Genomic DNA, 16,107 nt, shown 5'->3' on the forward strand with positions numbered 1-16,107 from the left:
AGAATGAAATTTGACTCATCTTACATCATACACAAAAGTCAACTCAAAATAGATTAAAGACCTAAATGTAAAACCTGAAACTGTAAAATTCCTAAAAGAAAACACAGGAAAAACCTTCATGACATTGGTCTTGGCAATGATTTCATGGAGATGACACTAAAACCACAGATAACAAAGCAAAAATAAAAAGTTGAACTACATCAAATTAGAAACCTTCTTCACAGCAAAAGAAACAATCAGCAAAGTGAAAAGGCAGTGAATGGGAGAAAATATTCACAAACATTATATTGGATAAGGGATTAATTTCCATAATATATAAGGAACTCCTATAATTCAATAGTAATAAATAAATAAATAACCTGATTAAAAAATGGGCTAAGACTTGAGTAGAGATTTATCCAAAGAAAACATTCAAATGGCCAACAGGTATATGAAAAAATATTCAATGCACTAGTCATCAGGGGAATGCAAATCAAAACCACAGTGATGTATCACCTCACATCTGTTAGGATGGCAAATATTTTTTAAAAAAAAGACAAATTTTGGCGAGTATGCAGAGACATGAAAACCCTTGCACACCCTTGATGGGAATGTAAAATGATGCAGCCACTATGGACAACTGTATAGTGATTCTTCAAAAAGTTAAAAATAGAACTACCACATGATTTAACAATCTCACTTCTGGGTGTTTACCCCTGCCCCCACCAAAAAAAAAAAAAAAATCAGAATCTTTCCAATGTTTTGCATGCCAATGTTCACTGAAGCACAATAGCCAAGGTGTGAGAACAACATATATATTCATGAATGGATGAATAGATAAGGAAAGTGAGGTATACACATGCAATGGAATATTATTTGGTCTTAAAAATGAAGGAAATCCTGCAATATGCAACAACATGGATGAATCTTGAGGACATTTTACTAACTGAAATAAGTCAGTGCAAGAATGACAAATACTGCCTGATTCCACTTATATGAAGTATCAAATATCGTTAAACTCATAGAATCAGAGGGTAGAATGGTGCTTGCCAGAGGCTGGGACATGAGAAACTGAGAGTGTTGCTAATCAACAGGCATAAAGTCTCACTTATGCAAGATAAATAAGTTCTAGATATTTGCTGTACAACATTGTCCCTACAATTACCAGTATTTTATTGTCACTAAAAAATTTGTTAAGATGGCAGATCTCTTTCTAAATGTTCTTACCATAATAAAATAAAATTTTAAAAGAGTTTTCAATTAATAAAGCAAATAATTTTAATAGGAAAAATGCTCAGTCAATTTGTATTGCTATTAAATAATTAAAATTAAACGTTCACTTGCTCTGTTTTTATCCAAACTAAAAGACTAATTATTTTACTCATTAAATTATATCTTCTTACTTTCTTGTCTGTGAAAAAATAATAATCTGTACTTTTGTCTAGGTGACTGTGATTTCCACTGCTACTCTTACCAAAGAAAATCATTCACTCTATGACTCTAAAATGTAAGCAAATGTTGCATAATGTTCTTTGCACTTTGTTAATATTAATAATAACAATGATAATGACAGTCACCATTTATTAAGTATTTACTTAGTGTTAGTCCTATGAGATTTTTGTATTTTATCTAATCCTTACATACAATCAATGAGGTGGAAAATATTAGCTTTTTTATCATCTGAGGAAATGGAGGCTTAGAAAATTTAGGTAACTTATCTAAGAACATACATTTTACTAAGTGTAGACCCAGGAATTTGAATGAGGTTCTTTAGATATGATGCAATATGGAGTGATTCTGATAATTATAGGAATTTCTCCAAAAAACTGCTATTGTCTATATAAAAAATACTTAAAAAAAATAGTATAGAAACAAAATAAAAATTTTATGTATCAAGACACTAAAGATAACTCAATAGAATATTCATGAACAAGTGAGGGCAAAGTAGGATTTAAACAGATGCATTTTAATCCCAGTTCCATTCATAGTCAAACTTACAGAAGTGCTATCTTCACTGGAAGTTTTTGCTGTTAAACAGTCCATTCAGTCTTCAACCCACTGTAATATGGCTTGTTGCCTTTCTTTCTTCTGAAGTTTCAGTAATTGAAATCATCTATGAATTCCTAATTCCAAATCGAGTGAAAATTTGCCCTTGTTATAGCCATGTTCTCTTAAATATTTGACACTGTTGCCTACTCCTAATTGAAATTTTCTCCTTCTTTGGTTTTCATGACACGAATTATTCCAAATTTCCTTTTATTTCTGTGGCAGTCCTTGCTCACATGTATGTGTTCACCTTCTTTTGCCCAACATTTAAATATTAGTGTTATCCAGAGTTCTATCCTCAGCTTTATCTTCCTCTTCTCTATAATTTCTTCCTGGAAGATGATGTCCAACCCTTGCCTTCAGCTACTACTTGACTACTAAAGATACCCAGTCATATTCTGTGCTCTAAATTCATATAGCCAAAGCTTACTCAAAATCTATTCATGGACATTACTTAACTGAACTCATGATCTCCTCTGTACCCGACAACATATTTCTGGATCTCTTTATTTCATTTTATATTTAGTGTTTAGTATGGGGCTCAAAAATGTGTACTGCATGATGGAATTACATACTTTTAAAGGTGTTTGTTCAATCTGGAAAGTGAGTAACGATTGCCAGATTTTTTTTTAAATTGCGAATACTCCTTTCAGGGTAATAAGTAGTAACCTTACACACTTCAAGGATTACTTATATATCTGCTCAAAATGAGCAGTTATTTCTTCTCAGAGTAACTTCAAGTAAAATTATTAAGAGGAAAGTATTTTTGGTTTCTTTTTCTTCTCTTCTCTGAAAATTAGACTTTTCTTTTAGTGTTCACATATCCAGGAACACAATGCTCTCAGAAGATCCCTTAACCATTATGATAAAGTGTACTAGTTAGTTATTGCCATAATACTGCTATATAACAAATTACACATAAATGTAAAATAACTTTTTCATCAGTCACCTTTCTGCAGATTGGTTGGAGCAGGCTCATTTTGCCTGAGTTCAGCCTGATTTGACTTCAAGCTGAGGTTGAGTTCAGGTCTGCTCCACATGTTTTTATTCCTCCTTGGACTAGTAGGCTGATCGGGACATGTTAATTTCATGGCAATATGCCATAGTTGAGGTGATATATAGAGTCTCTGAGTGTGGGGAGAAGAAGAAAAAAATGCTAAATGTTGATGTTAAAAACCCTTCACAGAGGAGGTGACATTTGATCTGGGTATTAAAGGATGGGAAATTAAAATTAGCCAATCAGAGAATGAGGGAAGAACTTTCCAATTATTGATAATGAGGCATAAGATTATTTATATTAGCTTAAAATGATTTATCATACTATCTGAGAGAAGAAGGTTTGAGTTTTAGCAAAAGCATGAAAGCTGAAATCCCAACTTAGAGAAATGACTACTACAGAATTTTACAAACTCAGGCAAGTGGACCCTCCTGGCAGTAAGATAATGCGTGTTAGAAAGGCTGTAACACATTGAATCGGACAAACTAGCAATCAAAGGCAAACTAGCTACTTAGGACCTAATAAATCTTACTGGTGTGTTTGGTTTAACCTGAATACAGTTCTTTGAAAATTTGAACTAATGATTTGAAATAGGGCAATTTTACATAAAGATCCAAATCTTTGACAATGTCGAGTTTGTAGTCCAACATGAGAAGTGTTGTCTAGAGCTGCATGATGGGTCCTTTGTTAAGAGGGATGTATACTTTCCAAGTTGGTTCCGACTCCATGGAACCTTATCGTCTCCTTTTCCCAGAGATGGATTGTCAGTTGCCATTTATCATTAAGCATGGACTATTTGTTTTTTCTGGTAAAAGAGAAATATTTATCTGTATTCTATCAATAATTGATGAATGAAAGATATACCAAAAGAGACACGTGTTTCAAGAAAAATGGGAGAAAGCATATTTGTAAGGACTATTTCTCTGTTTAATATGCAAGTGAGATGCTATTTTAGAAGATGATGATAATAAGAAGCTATTAATAGGAGGCTTTCCAAAAGCTGTGCAACCCTAGTTTTATATTTTCTGCTGCTGCTGCTGCCACCAATATTGTATCTCATCTTCAGAATAATTTATCACAATGCAGGGTCAAAAAGTTCCCAGCAATTAGCCACCCCAAACTCTGAGAATCTCAAATCCTAATGTAAAAACTATGTTATTATCCTCTTTGAGTCCACCTCCCTCCTAGAAGCTACCTGTGTTGAATTAGTAGTCTATTCAAACAAGAAAGGAACTCAGCATGGACTGTTCTGGGCAAGGCTATCCTGACAGTCATATTTTGTTATCTCTCTTCGTATAGCATCAACATCAGAGAAATGGGAAATGCTTGTTTCTGAGGAAACACATTATACATTGGGCCTAATAGAGTACAAAGAAACATTTGAGCCAAATTGAGCCAAATATTTTAATATCCCAAGAGTTGTATAGTCTTAGGAAGTATACAAAATAATGCAGTTTCCTTCCATTCAAATAGAAAAATGTTTTGCTTTGGGGAGCAACTGTATTTACTTATCTCCAGAAGTAAGTTGCTGTTTTTCTCCCCCCTTTGTCGGACTTGAACAGGAAGCTGTCCCTGGAGTGGTTGACTGAGGGCAGATGAAAGCTGAGAGCCGGCCTCTGCCACTCAGGGCTAGGCGCCACATCCCCCTACATGGTAAGATTCTGATGGGCCCTCAAGTTCATCCCTTCTACGTGGGGTGGGCCTAGGAATAGACCCGACTGTGCTGCCCAGCTTGGGTTGCTTAGCCTTCTGTGATCCCACAGGCCGAGGTCTACATGCCAGCCCTCCAGAGATAAAAGAAATGCAAAATCCAATCAAGCCAGGTGGGAGCTATAGATGTAGATGAATCCAACGACATGGTTAAAATGTAGTTGATATATAAATATGGTAGGTTTGGAGAGTTAACCTTCCAAATTTGAAGAATAATAATAGGAATGGAGGGCAAAGCATTTTTCAATGCCAGAAAGATTTAAAATTGAATAGGGAAACATTTAAGAGATTAAAAGCTCATAGCATTAATATTCTTTAGTAAAAATTAGGTGCACATTTATTATTGGTCCCTTTAGTGTTGAAGAAAATTGGAAAACTAGAATCCCAGGGGGTCAACTATGTTATTTCATTTTAAAACCCTGTATTTTCATATTAAGATGCCTAATTAACCAACCATTTTAGGCTTATGGTTTTTTGGTTATTGTCGAGACCTGACTAGATTTTTAAAAATAATATTTAAGAGAATTCTTGTTTATAAATTTACTTTATTAGCTTTATAAAAAGTATTTAGCAGTTGGGAAATTGTAGTCAGAAAACAAAAGTATAAGAAAATAAATTTAAAAAATTTTAACTTTGATTTAAAATGCTAAAATGTTTATAACTAAGCTTGTAAATGGGACTAGGAATTATTGAAAGGCCTTTAAAACAATTTGAGAATTTTCTAGTCCTATAAGTAGAATAAGGTAAATAAACTGAGCTTGAAAGTAAACTTAAAGTAAACTTTAAGATTAAAAGCCTAAAAATGAACTAAGTTTTTATAATTATAAATTTAATTAGTTGACTTTTTAAAGATTAAACTTCTGAATATTCATTTCTGTAAATAAAAACCAACCCTGAGGGTAAAAAGCAAAACCAAAATGAAACAAAAAGTCACACAAAACCCCCTTCAATATTAGGAATGAAGCACATAGCCATCAGGTATAGAAGGTTTGGTTATAATTTTTCAAGACTTAAGAGCTTTGAGCACAGAGTCCTCATATTCTTCCCTGTCCAGACCAATATTAGGGATCAAAACTTAGCAAGAAATATTACTGGCAAATGTAAAGAAGCTCCATGAAGATTTTAATAAACTTCAAATATGACTGAAATGTCAATAGAGTTTGATTTTGAATTTGAATGTTTACACCAAAACCCTTAGAATCATTTTTATTATCTGGTTTTGATTAGCTTCTGTTTCAGTTTAAATCAATTCTCTGAGACAACTATCTTTGCTTACCTGTGCTTGCTGCATATTAAACAAACAAAAAATAATGTGAGGTAACTCTGAAAAAATGTGGTTAATTTATTTCAAAATTTAGTTAACCTAAATTTTTGTTGGCCTTCAACAATTTAAAATTTTTTTGACATTTTATAACAATTTCAGTGGATTTAGGCTACCTCGGGGTCTAGTAGCGCATTTTCAGTCGTCTGGATTGTGCCCTTTTGTGTAATGAGGTTTTAAGTGATTTTCATTCACTTCTTTATAGTTTTTGTATTTTAAATTTTTCTTACAATGAGCAAAGTAGGAGGACAAAAGTTATTAAATTTATTAAAACAATGTGAATTTAAAAATATACTTTTTTTTTTCCCAGAGACTTCGTAACTATATAAAGTGAAATCATGAATTGTGTGGTGTAACATTTTCTAGGACTTTAATATTTTAATGATTGAAAAGTATGCCGTTATTAAAGGAAGGAGCTTTGCTCCAAGCACAATCTCTCCTATGATGTATCTCAACTTAGAAGGCTGTAGACTAATTAGACACACAACATATGCCTCCCTATGGTTTTACTTACCCTATATTGGTTTCCATTCTTTAGTCAGATATGTTCTTTTGCTGTTAAACTTTTCCTTTTGAAGACATTGCTTTTAATTACAAAATTTAAAAAGGGAAACACAAAAACCTTACCCAGTACATGAAAAAAACTGCATAGAAAAAACTGAGTCATAAAAACTGCAGCAGTTGGTCTTCACCACATGATGATCTACCTCATACAATGTGACTTTTGCCAAGGACTCTGATTGCAATCCTGCTGAACTCAACTGCAATTCTTGTGTCAGCTCTGTCCTGTAGTGCAAATCAATCACCAGGTACCTTTTGAGCTCTCGTGGACATTTAAGATTCCAAAGCTTGAACCTCACATACATTTACAGAAGAAGCAGGGAGAGAAGCCTCTCACCAGCCCTGTACTCAAACCCAGCATGATATTCAATAATGACCTGTCAGGAAAGGAGACTGTGTATCCTCACACTGTGAAATATCCTGAGGGACTTTCTTTATGAATTTGAAAAAAGATTCATCAGGGCTCTAGGCAAGAGCTCATGCACACAATTTCAAAAGTGTATCACAATCCTTTAAATTTTTTTTCCGGGGGCATCATTACCTTGGTGTTTTTTCATCTATCCTTTTAAAAAATTATAAAAATGAAAATGGTGGCCTGAAACAGTCTGCTGGTCACAAAAAATAGTCTTCTGTTTTTTCAAGGTGTATCATTTCTCTTTTTACCCTAGCAGGGTGGTATTTGCCTTTTAAGCATTCATTGATTTATTTTCATTTTTGCCCATTCATAATGTAAGAGATATTGAATGAGTGATATGTGTGCAATAGTTGTGCAGAATTTCTTAGAATTAATTTAAAGGCTAAAACTGGCACATTTTGTCTTTTCTTGGTAATCAGATGATCTTCAACACACTAGAACAATCGTGCTTATATTTTTTGATACAAAGGCCACCTAGGAAAAGACTATCAGGAAAATTCACATATACATACAAAATTTAAAAAGGTACATGTAAACTGAGAGGGCTCACAGATTCCTTGGAGCCCTGTGTTCCACTTTGGGTTGTGATGGGGGAAACCGACAGTTTAGTATGCAGGGTATTTGCTAGGAAGCAGTATCTATGAAAAGGAAGGTAAAGATGCAAGATAGGGCAGAGGGAGAAGCTGAGCTGTGATGCAGAACCAACAGAGCTTCAGCCAATCAGAATCATATGGGAGTGATCGCACTCAGGAGCTAGAACGGCCCTTCAGTCCTGTCAGGAGTTGGGCCCTTCTGTATTGATCAGTCAAATTGAATGTGTTTCCCAGGAAGCAGTGGCTGTAGGCCTCCATGCAGCCGAGGAAATCTCTGAAGGGACTGATGGCTAAAGCCTGTTGATGACAGCCCTCCCAACAGCTGGGGCGACAAGTTCTTCCATGAATGGGATCTGTGTGCTACATCACAATGTCTATCTGACCCAGGTTATGAGAAATCCTGCCCTAGAATCTTCAGCCTTCTCTCTTCAATTTTAGCCACTGAGGTGATTTTCAGATTTTATTTCTAAAATCTAACTCAAAGACCACTTAAGAACAATTTGATTCATATAGTTTATGCCTTACTTACACAGCAATATATTTTAGGTGTGCTTTACTGAGTTGGTTACTTGATTTACATTTTGAACTTATTTTAAACTTTCTGGTTTTTTAAAGATAATTTTAGGTTAATAACTACATTTTAATCTATTGAATGGTTTTAAGCAGATGTTAAAATAACAAGAAAGCTGTTAGAATACAGGGAGAGCTGACTCACCACTACAAAACTTGGTAAATCCAGAAGGGAATCTCTTTTGCCCTGGTTCCATTAGTGTAGCTAAATGACTGACACACATGGAGCAAAAATAGGAATAAATAGAAATAAAACAGATGGCATCATTGCCTTCCTCATTATAAAGAAAATTAACTGAAATAAAAACAAGATGAAAGATAATAGTACCATACTTTTCACTTAAAAAGTCATTGAAATAATGAAAGTAATCTCTTCATTGTTAGAGATTTTCACCTTTTATCAGTTTAGGTTGTCACTGAAATGTTTTTATGCCTAAATCTAATTATGCAAAGGGGAGAGTACTATTTTCAGTATGCCATATTTAATTCTCTAAAATGTCTCTGTTCAGTAAGGCCCTGAAGGGATGAATGATAGTCTGGCAGGTTTTCAATAAATAATGACAATTTATCAGTAAAGAGGCTTATTTTCAAGAGATGAATAGCTAGATACAGCTGTAACATTAATTTCCAAATCCTGAAGGCAAAATAGCATTGACAGAAATCATAAAACTTGAAGGACAAACTAGTTTGGGTGGGAGTCAGAGGCTGTGGGAGCAGAGGAAAGATATATTTTGATTTAGACATGTTGCTTTTGAAGTGGTGTGGCACGTACAAGGAGAGAGATATTAAGCAGGTAGCTAGAAATACAGGTCTGGAGCTCAAGGGAAAAAGGTCAGGCTCACTTGAACAAAGGTGTCTGCGTTCACCAGGTTAGGCTCTCCTGGGTTAGGAAATGTGTTTAGCATGTTTCAGCAAGAGGGGATCAAGGAGGCTGTGTTCCCACTACAGTGAGTAGGCAGTGTGTTCTGTTGAAAAAAAATTATATTCAGAGTTATAGTTCATCACTAGCTGTTTGACCTTGAATAAAACTCTCTGAACTTCAACTTTCCCTGTTACTAAAATGGGAATATCAAAACCTATTAATGTTCTTTATAGAGTGACTTGGATCAAACATGATAAATGTAAAAGCATTTCATAAATTTAAAGGAGTATTCAAACACACACTATCATTATAATAGAGTGTGTATAGATATTTGTTTGAAATATTTAAGCGTGAAAGAGAAAATGTAAATTATTCACTCACTAAGTAAACATGTGTTGTGTAAGGCACTAAATTAGTGCTAGAAAGAGGAAGATAAATAAGACGTGGTTCCTTCCCTCTCATGGCTCATAAGTCCTATCAAGAAAAATAACACATGGGCAGGTGTCAAGTACTAGCAGACAGAAGAGTAAGTAAAGGACGCTATAAGTGAATGAGTGAATGAATACATAAATAGGTGCACAGAGGAGAAGCATCTAATCCACACTCAAAGTTTCAAAAAAGCCTTCTGGGAAGAAACTGTCTTAAAGCATGATAAATTGTTCTTCAGATAAAGAAGAGGTAATGGAAAGTAAAAAATCCTAAGCCCAGGCAATGTCAGGAGAAAATGTTGAGCATAAAATGCTTGAGGGCAGTTGGGAAGAAATGAGGCTAGATGTGGAGACGAGGTAGAGGTGGTGGTCAGATAACCTATGTCATACTAAGTTACTTGAATTATTATGACGAAATAATAGTTTTAAGAGGAGGAATAGGGTCATCAGATCTGCCCCCACCCTTTTTATTTTAAGATTAAAAAAAAAATTTTTTGGCCACACCGAGTGGCATGCGAGATCTTAGTTCCCTGACCAGGGATAGAACCCACGCCCCCTGCTGTGGAAGCATGGAGCCTTAACCACTGGACCGCCAGGGCCTTTTAGATGGAGCCCTCTGGCAGTGATGAAGAAGTCTGATTTAAAGGAAAGGAAATTGGAATCAGGAAAACAAGTCTGGAAATTATAGCAATAGAACAGCAATAGATGATGGAAGCTTGAATTAACTTCAAAATTAATTTTGACTGAAAATATTGGTGACCGATTGAAGGGTGAAAAGTGAAAGAGAGGGAGGAAAGAAAAATTTCTCCCTGGGGTCTGAATGGATGGCTGTACCAACTGCTGAGATGGAAAATGAGGAAGAACACATTTAAGGAAAAAGAGGATTTTTGTGTGGCTATCTTGAGTTAAGCAGTGTCTGTGTGATGTTTAGGCAAACATAGCAAGAAGCTGGATATATAAGTCTGAAGCCCAGTAGACAGAACCTCTTATGAGAGAGTTGTAGTCTAGAGATCTAGATTTGAGAGGCATCAGTAGATGAAAAGATTAGGTAGATAGGTAGATAGATGGTAGATAGGTAGATGGATAGATAGATTTAAATGAATGTTTAGTTAATTGTATCCATAGTGCCTAGAATAGTTCCTGGTACTTGACAGTATTTCACTGAGTAAATATGAGAAAATTTAAAGTTGTGAAAATAGATGGGCATACTCAGAGAAAAACACTGAAAATGAGCATGGCAAAAGTGGGTTGAGGTGGAAAAGCATCAATATTTAAGGTGTCAGCATAGGGTACTCAGAGTATAAAGAATAGAAATATATAGAAGAATGACAATAATTGAGTAAACAGTGATATTATGAAAATCAAGAAAGAATAAAATTAAGGGAAACAAATCAAGAGTTCTTATCTACTGTTGCCGCAATTACATGACATTGATGGAGGTGTCAATTGGGTGCTAGAGCAGAGGTGGAACTGGAAGGGGTTAATTGGCTCTTCTGTGACATTTGATTTATGGATGCTGAATCTGAAGTATATGGACCCATGACTGTCACTGAGAACCCTCTCCATTATATGGAGAAAGCTTTCAAGAACATGAAGTCTGTTCCATACTTGTTCCTTTCTAATACTTTCCACATAGCAGCTTGTTATCTTTTTAAAACTTAAACTAACATTGTTCCTTCCCTGCTTGAGAGTCTTTAATGGCTCCCCATTGTACTTATCCTAGCCTATTATCCTCTTACAATTTGGCCTCTGCCAATTTCTCTAGCTTTATTCTGTTCCTTATTCCCCTTTGCATTATATACTAAACATCCTTTCCTGGTTTAGGTTCTCTTTAACAGACTTTTTTCCCCCTTCAATTTGGAATGTTCTTTCATTCATATAATGGTTCTTTCTCATCTTTTGTCTTAGCTTAAATGTCACCTCCTAAAATAAGTCTCTTAGAAAAACACTATAATCCAAAACAGGTTCCCCCTATTTAATCTCTTAGCACCTCACTCTCCTTTCACAAGATTTATTATAGTTTGTAATTATATTGCTGATTGGTTATTATTTTTTCTTGTTTTTTTTTCTTTTTATATATTCCTTTTTGATTTCCTTTTTTTTTTTTTTGATTGATCATTTATTATATATATTCTTTACAGAATTATAATCTCCAGAAGGAAGGGACTAAATCTCTTTGCTTACTTTTTCATACCCAATGCCTAGCTTAATATGTGTAGAAGGAATAAATAATCATGCCTGTTCACTTAACTAGAGTTGTAAGTAATTCATTTACCTCTATAGACATATCTTGAGGATACACAGAAAAGATTTTTAAATTGTGATTTTAAAGTATACTATTTAACCAAATAGTAAAACTGCTTGATACACTGTTTTAGACATATAAAGAATTAAGTTGTGAGCATTTTAAAAATAACTGACTTGAAAGGAGCATTAACTATAGTAGAATCTGAGATGCAAAACAAAACAAAAACAAGAACAGGGCTATTTTTTGTAAGACATAGAATTGTGTGATTGAAATACAATATATTTTACTAACTCATCTGATCCTCCTATTAGAAGCTTTCTAGGCTCCTAATAGACTGTACAACCAGAAACTCTCACATTCTTTGAAGTCATACATTTATGAGATAATGTAACTTCATGAATTTAACAGGTCTTCATTATTTTACTTTGGGTCTTCCCTCTCACTAAGGTAACCCTCCTCCCACTGTAATTATCTCTCTTAATAACCTCAATAATTCCAATTCAGCAAATCTTTAGTGGATATCTATTATGGGCTGAGAATACTGTAGTGTTGAGAACAGAATACATGTTAGAAGTAGTATCTGTGCTCAAGATATTTATCATTTGTTTCAGGAAAACTATAAGACAAAGGTGAACTTTTAAGTGACAGCTGGTCTGATATAGATTAACAGAATAAAGATGCGTTGCAGCAGCCAAGGAAACTGCATTTCAAAAAGATGGCTAAGATTGGGTAAATCAGAGAACATGGAAGATGAGTGACATTCTGTGACAAAAGAATATTTAGAAGTCTCTCAAGTAAGATTGCCCCTGGAACATTACATGCAAAGTGGAGCTGTTGACCATGATAGAGCAGAGATGTCCCCACTAGCTCTAAAGCAGAATTAAAATAGTGTCCTTGCCTCAGGTGGGAAAACACCCTTGGGAATGAATAAATGATGGTAGTCATAGATTTTCTGTTTGAGTAAATGATGGATGAATTACTCAATAAGCAGCCTGTCTATAGAAAAAGTCTGGTTTCTTATCACATATCCTCCATACAGAGATGCAAGCATTTGCATAGAAATGAATTCATTTGAGAAAGGGCAGAAAAGGAGAAGCAACAGAGAGAGACATTGGAGCTGACAAGAGACTGTAGAAGGAAATATCCTTTTGGGTTTGTTTAATAACGCTCTATTCCACTTATGGTATATAGTGCCTTTGGTAATTTAACTCATGTGGTCACCTCACATCCATTTTATTTTAGATAAGGAGGAGAAATATGATTTTAAAGGAGGAGTAATGACTATTTTATATCCATATATCATTCATCACATGAAGCCTTAATAGAAAAGTTACATATATTGTCACTTGAAAATAAATAGCTGTACTTATTTTTAAAAACTTAAAGCACGTCTTACAAATGAAAATTTTTCTTATGTAGAATATGAATGGGTTTTTTTTTTCTTTTATCACTATTTTTAATTTCTTGAAGTTTTCAATAGAGAGATTTTAAAGGATATCTATCGATCTATTTTGTTTTATACAGTGTATCCATTTGGAAATAAAGCTGTGTATTTTTAGAAAATTACATTTTACATGGGAAACTACCCCAGGGCTTTCTTCCCCTTCCTTTTTAACCTTAAATAAACAAATTTAACATACATTTGTCATTGTATCTCTAAGAAAATATTACCTAAGAATTTCAATAAATTAAACAAAAACAGATTAAATTGGAAGTGTTGAGATAAATAAAATTAAATGTTTTCTTACTATAAGATCCTTTAATTTTTAAAAACATGTGCATGGTGAATATTTAAGAAGTGGTATATTATCAAAATATTTTTCAAACTTCTAGATTTCAGGACTTTTTTGAAAAAATTCTTCAGAGTTAGTGCTCTGAAGAATATAAAACTGAATCTACTACAATAGGGAAAAGTTAGTTAGAAGCTAACAACATCTAAATAGTTTCAATCATGCAGGTAATCACTGCTTGAAGAGTCCTCAAGAAAGAATAATCCCAAGTGTAAATACTTTTTAAAAGGGATTTAATACAGAGCTCTTCCTTTCATAAACCCCAAAGTATTTTAAAAAGCTTTAAGGTAGGTAGCATACAACAATGATTAAGAGCAATCCTTTAGACTCACATGCATTTGAATTCCAAGTTTATCACTAACTAAAGGTATGACTTTTTTCTCTAAGTATTTATTAAAATGACTCTAAAATGGAGCCCATAACAACTCGTTCTAGGACATGTGAAGATTAAATGAGATGAGCATATATTAGAACTATACATAGTAACTAGTAAAAACTATATGCTGTTATCCTTATATTAAAATGTATTATTATATTTAAGAATCTATGGTTTGGTATCTATAAATTTAATCAATAAATGTTAGCCACTGCCAATTAAAAGTCAGTCTGACAGAATAACATAGTCAGAAATTACTCAAGACCTTCTCTGTTACATTGTTTATTATATTGTGAAATTTAGGAAGCTTCTGCTCCAAGGAGTGGGTGATGGGTAAATTACCAGAGTACCAAAAATATTTTGTAATAAAATAGCTCATCCATTGGGCAATCCCAAAACATAAATCTTATGCTTAATGGCATTTTAATAAATTTCAATATCTATAGTCCACCAATAGAAACCTATCATGTTATTTACATAAAAGCATCTCTCATACCTTACCATATCCTATCAGGAGCACTGTTCTATAATTAGTTACGAGGGTTTCAAACATTTAGCTTGCCAGTAAGAGTACAAGAACTATTTTATTACAGTGCAAAGAAATCTCAAGGTAAATATTATATTTATATGACAATAAGTATGTAAGTCTTGAGCAGACACACACAGCTTAAAACGGCATTAAATAAAATACGTAAAAATAAAATAAACTAAATAAAACATTTGATGCATATTTGTTAAACTTAATTGCTAGTTAGGGTCTTACAAGTTATAGAGACCCTAGGCACACTCATATAATCTCAGTAAATGGTGAATTATTTAAAGATACAAAGGAAAGTAAAACAAACTTTCACCTTAGCAGATGCACAGCAAGAAGAGCAGAACACTACTCATGATTGCAATGGTAGTCCTAATAACCTGACAGCAACTCTGGTTTTTGTCCATCTGTAGAGATGATAGCATCTGTGTTTCATATTCTAATATTCTGACATTTTCTTTTGATGCTTTCAACCACACAACTGATTGTCTGTGACTCACAGATACCGCAAGAAAAGGTATGATTGGTTTGACCATTCACAATCTAACTACAGCATACCCATTAAGCAGAACTCTCAAAATGGTCAGTCAATTCCTTTATCACATAGTTACTAAGCATATAATTTGTGACAATCACTTTTCCATGAGCAAGTTCTACAGTGGGGACAAAATAGACACGACTACTGCATCATGGCATTGTCTAGTAGTTCAGACAGGCAGCTGAGCAGGGTGACAGCATTATGGGACATAGTGCACGGTGCAAGATAAACCATGGAGAAAACAGGTTTGCTAGGCACTCGGTGAGTCTGCAATTTATCTTCAGTGTGGCATACTTTGATTGTTAATAGTAATTATAATATCAACATAAGATAAATATGTCTATTGCCTTAGGTAATAAAATATAAAAGAGCAGCATGTACCTGTAACATTAATGAAATGAATGAATGGATGAGTGAATGCCAGTTTGCATTGATTGGATTTTTAGTTAAATCCTATCAAAAGAAATGTGGCTTTCCCCTCACTTCTTCAACGACACTTCTCACTACTTTCCTTCTAGATATTAAGCTCCAGGAAAATGGCTGTACGTAAATCATTTCATTTTTCTATTTGTTTTAAAGCAGAGAAAAATCTTAAAAATTTTCTGAGGTGGAAACTAACAACTAAAACAAGCCACAAGACATCAGGTTGCTTTCCTAACACCTTTACCTTACCTCCCACAGCATATTACTTTTTACATGGAAGTCTCCATCGTGTTATTTGATGCTACCAATTTTTCCTATTTTTTTCTCAATTTTATCATTTGTCTTTTCTTTCTCTCCTGACATTTCTTTTTCTTTCATTGATACATGCCAAGTCACTGTTAGATCACTGTTAGATGTTCTACTAATTTCCTTTGGGATGATGTTTACAACATAATAAAATCTTATTACTGATAGTACTCATGCATAAATTAAATAAATATTCCACTCAACAAATATTCACTAAGCACCTTTAATATGTCAGATGCTGATTTAGGTGCTATGGATACAGCAATAACAAATAAAATTAAAACAGACAAATATTCTTGTTCTGTTGGCTTTTACATTCTAGTGGGCAAAATTCAGTCTACAGATATCAATATGCAATTTATGTAATCAATATTATCTTGAATTAATAATATTATATGAATCTGTTGAT

The sequence above is a fragment of the Balaenoptera ricei genome, chromosome 1 (genome assembly GCF_028023285.1).
Source record: "Balaenoptera ricei isolate mBalRic1 chromosome 1, mBalRic1.hap2, whole genome shotgun sequence".
NCBI lineage: Eukaryota > Metazoa > Chordata > Mammalia > Artiodactyla > Balaenopteridae > Balaenoptera > Balaenoptera ricei.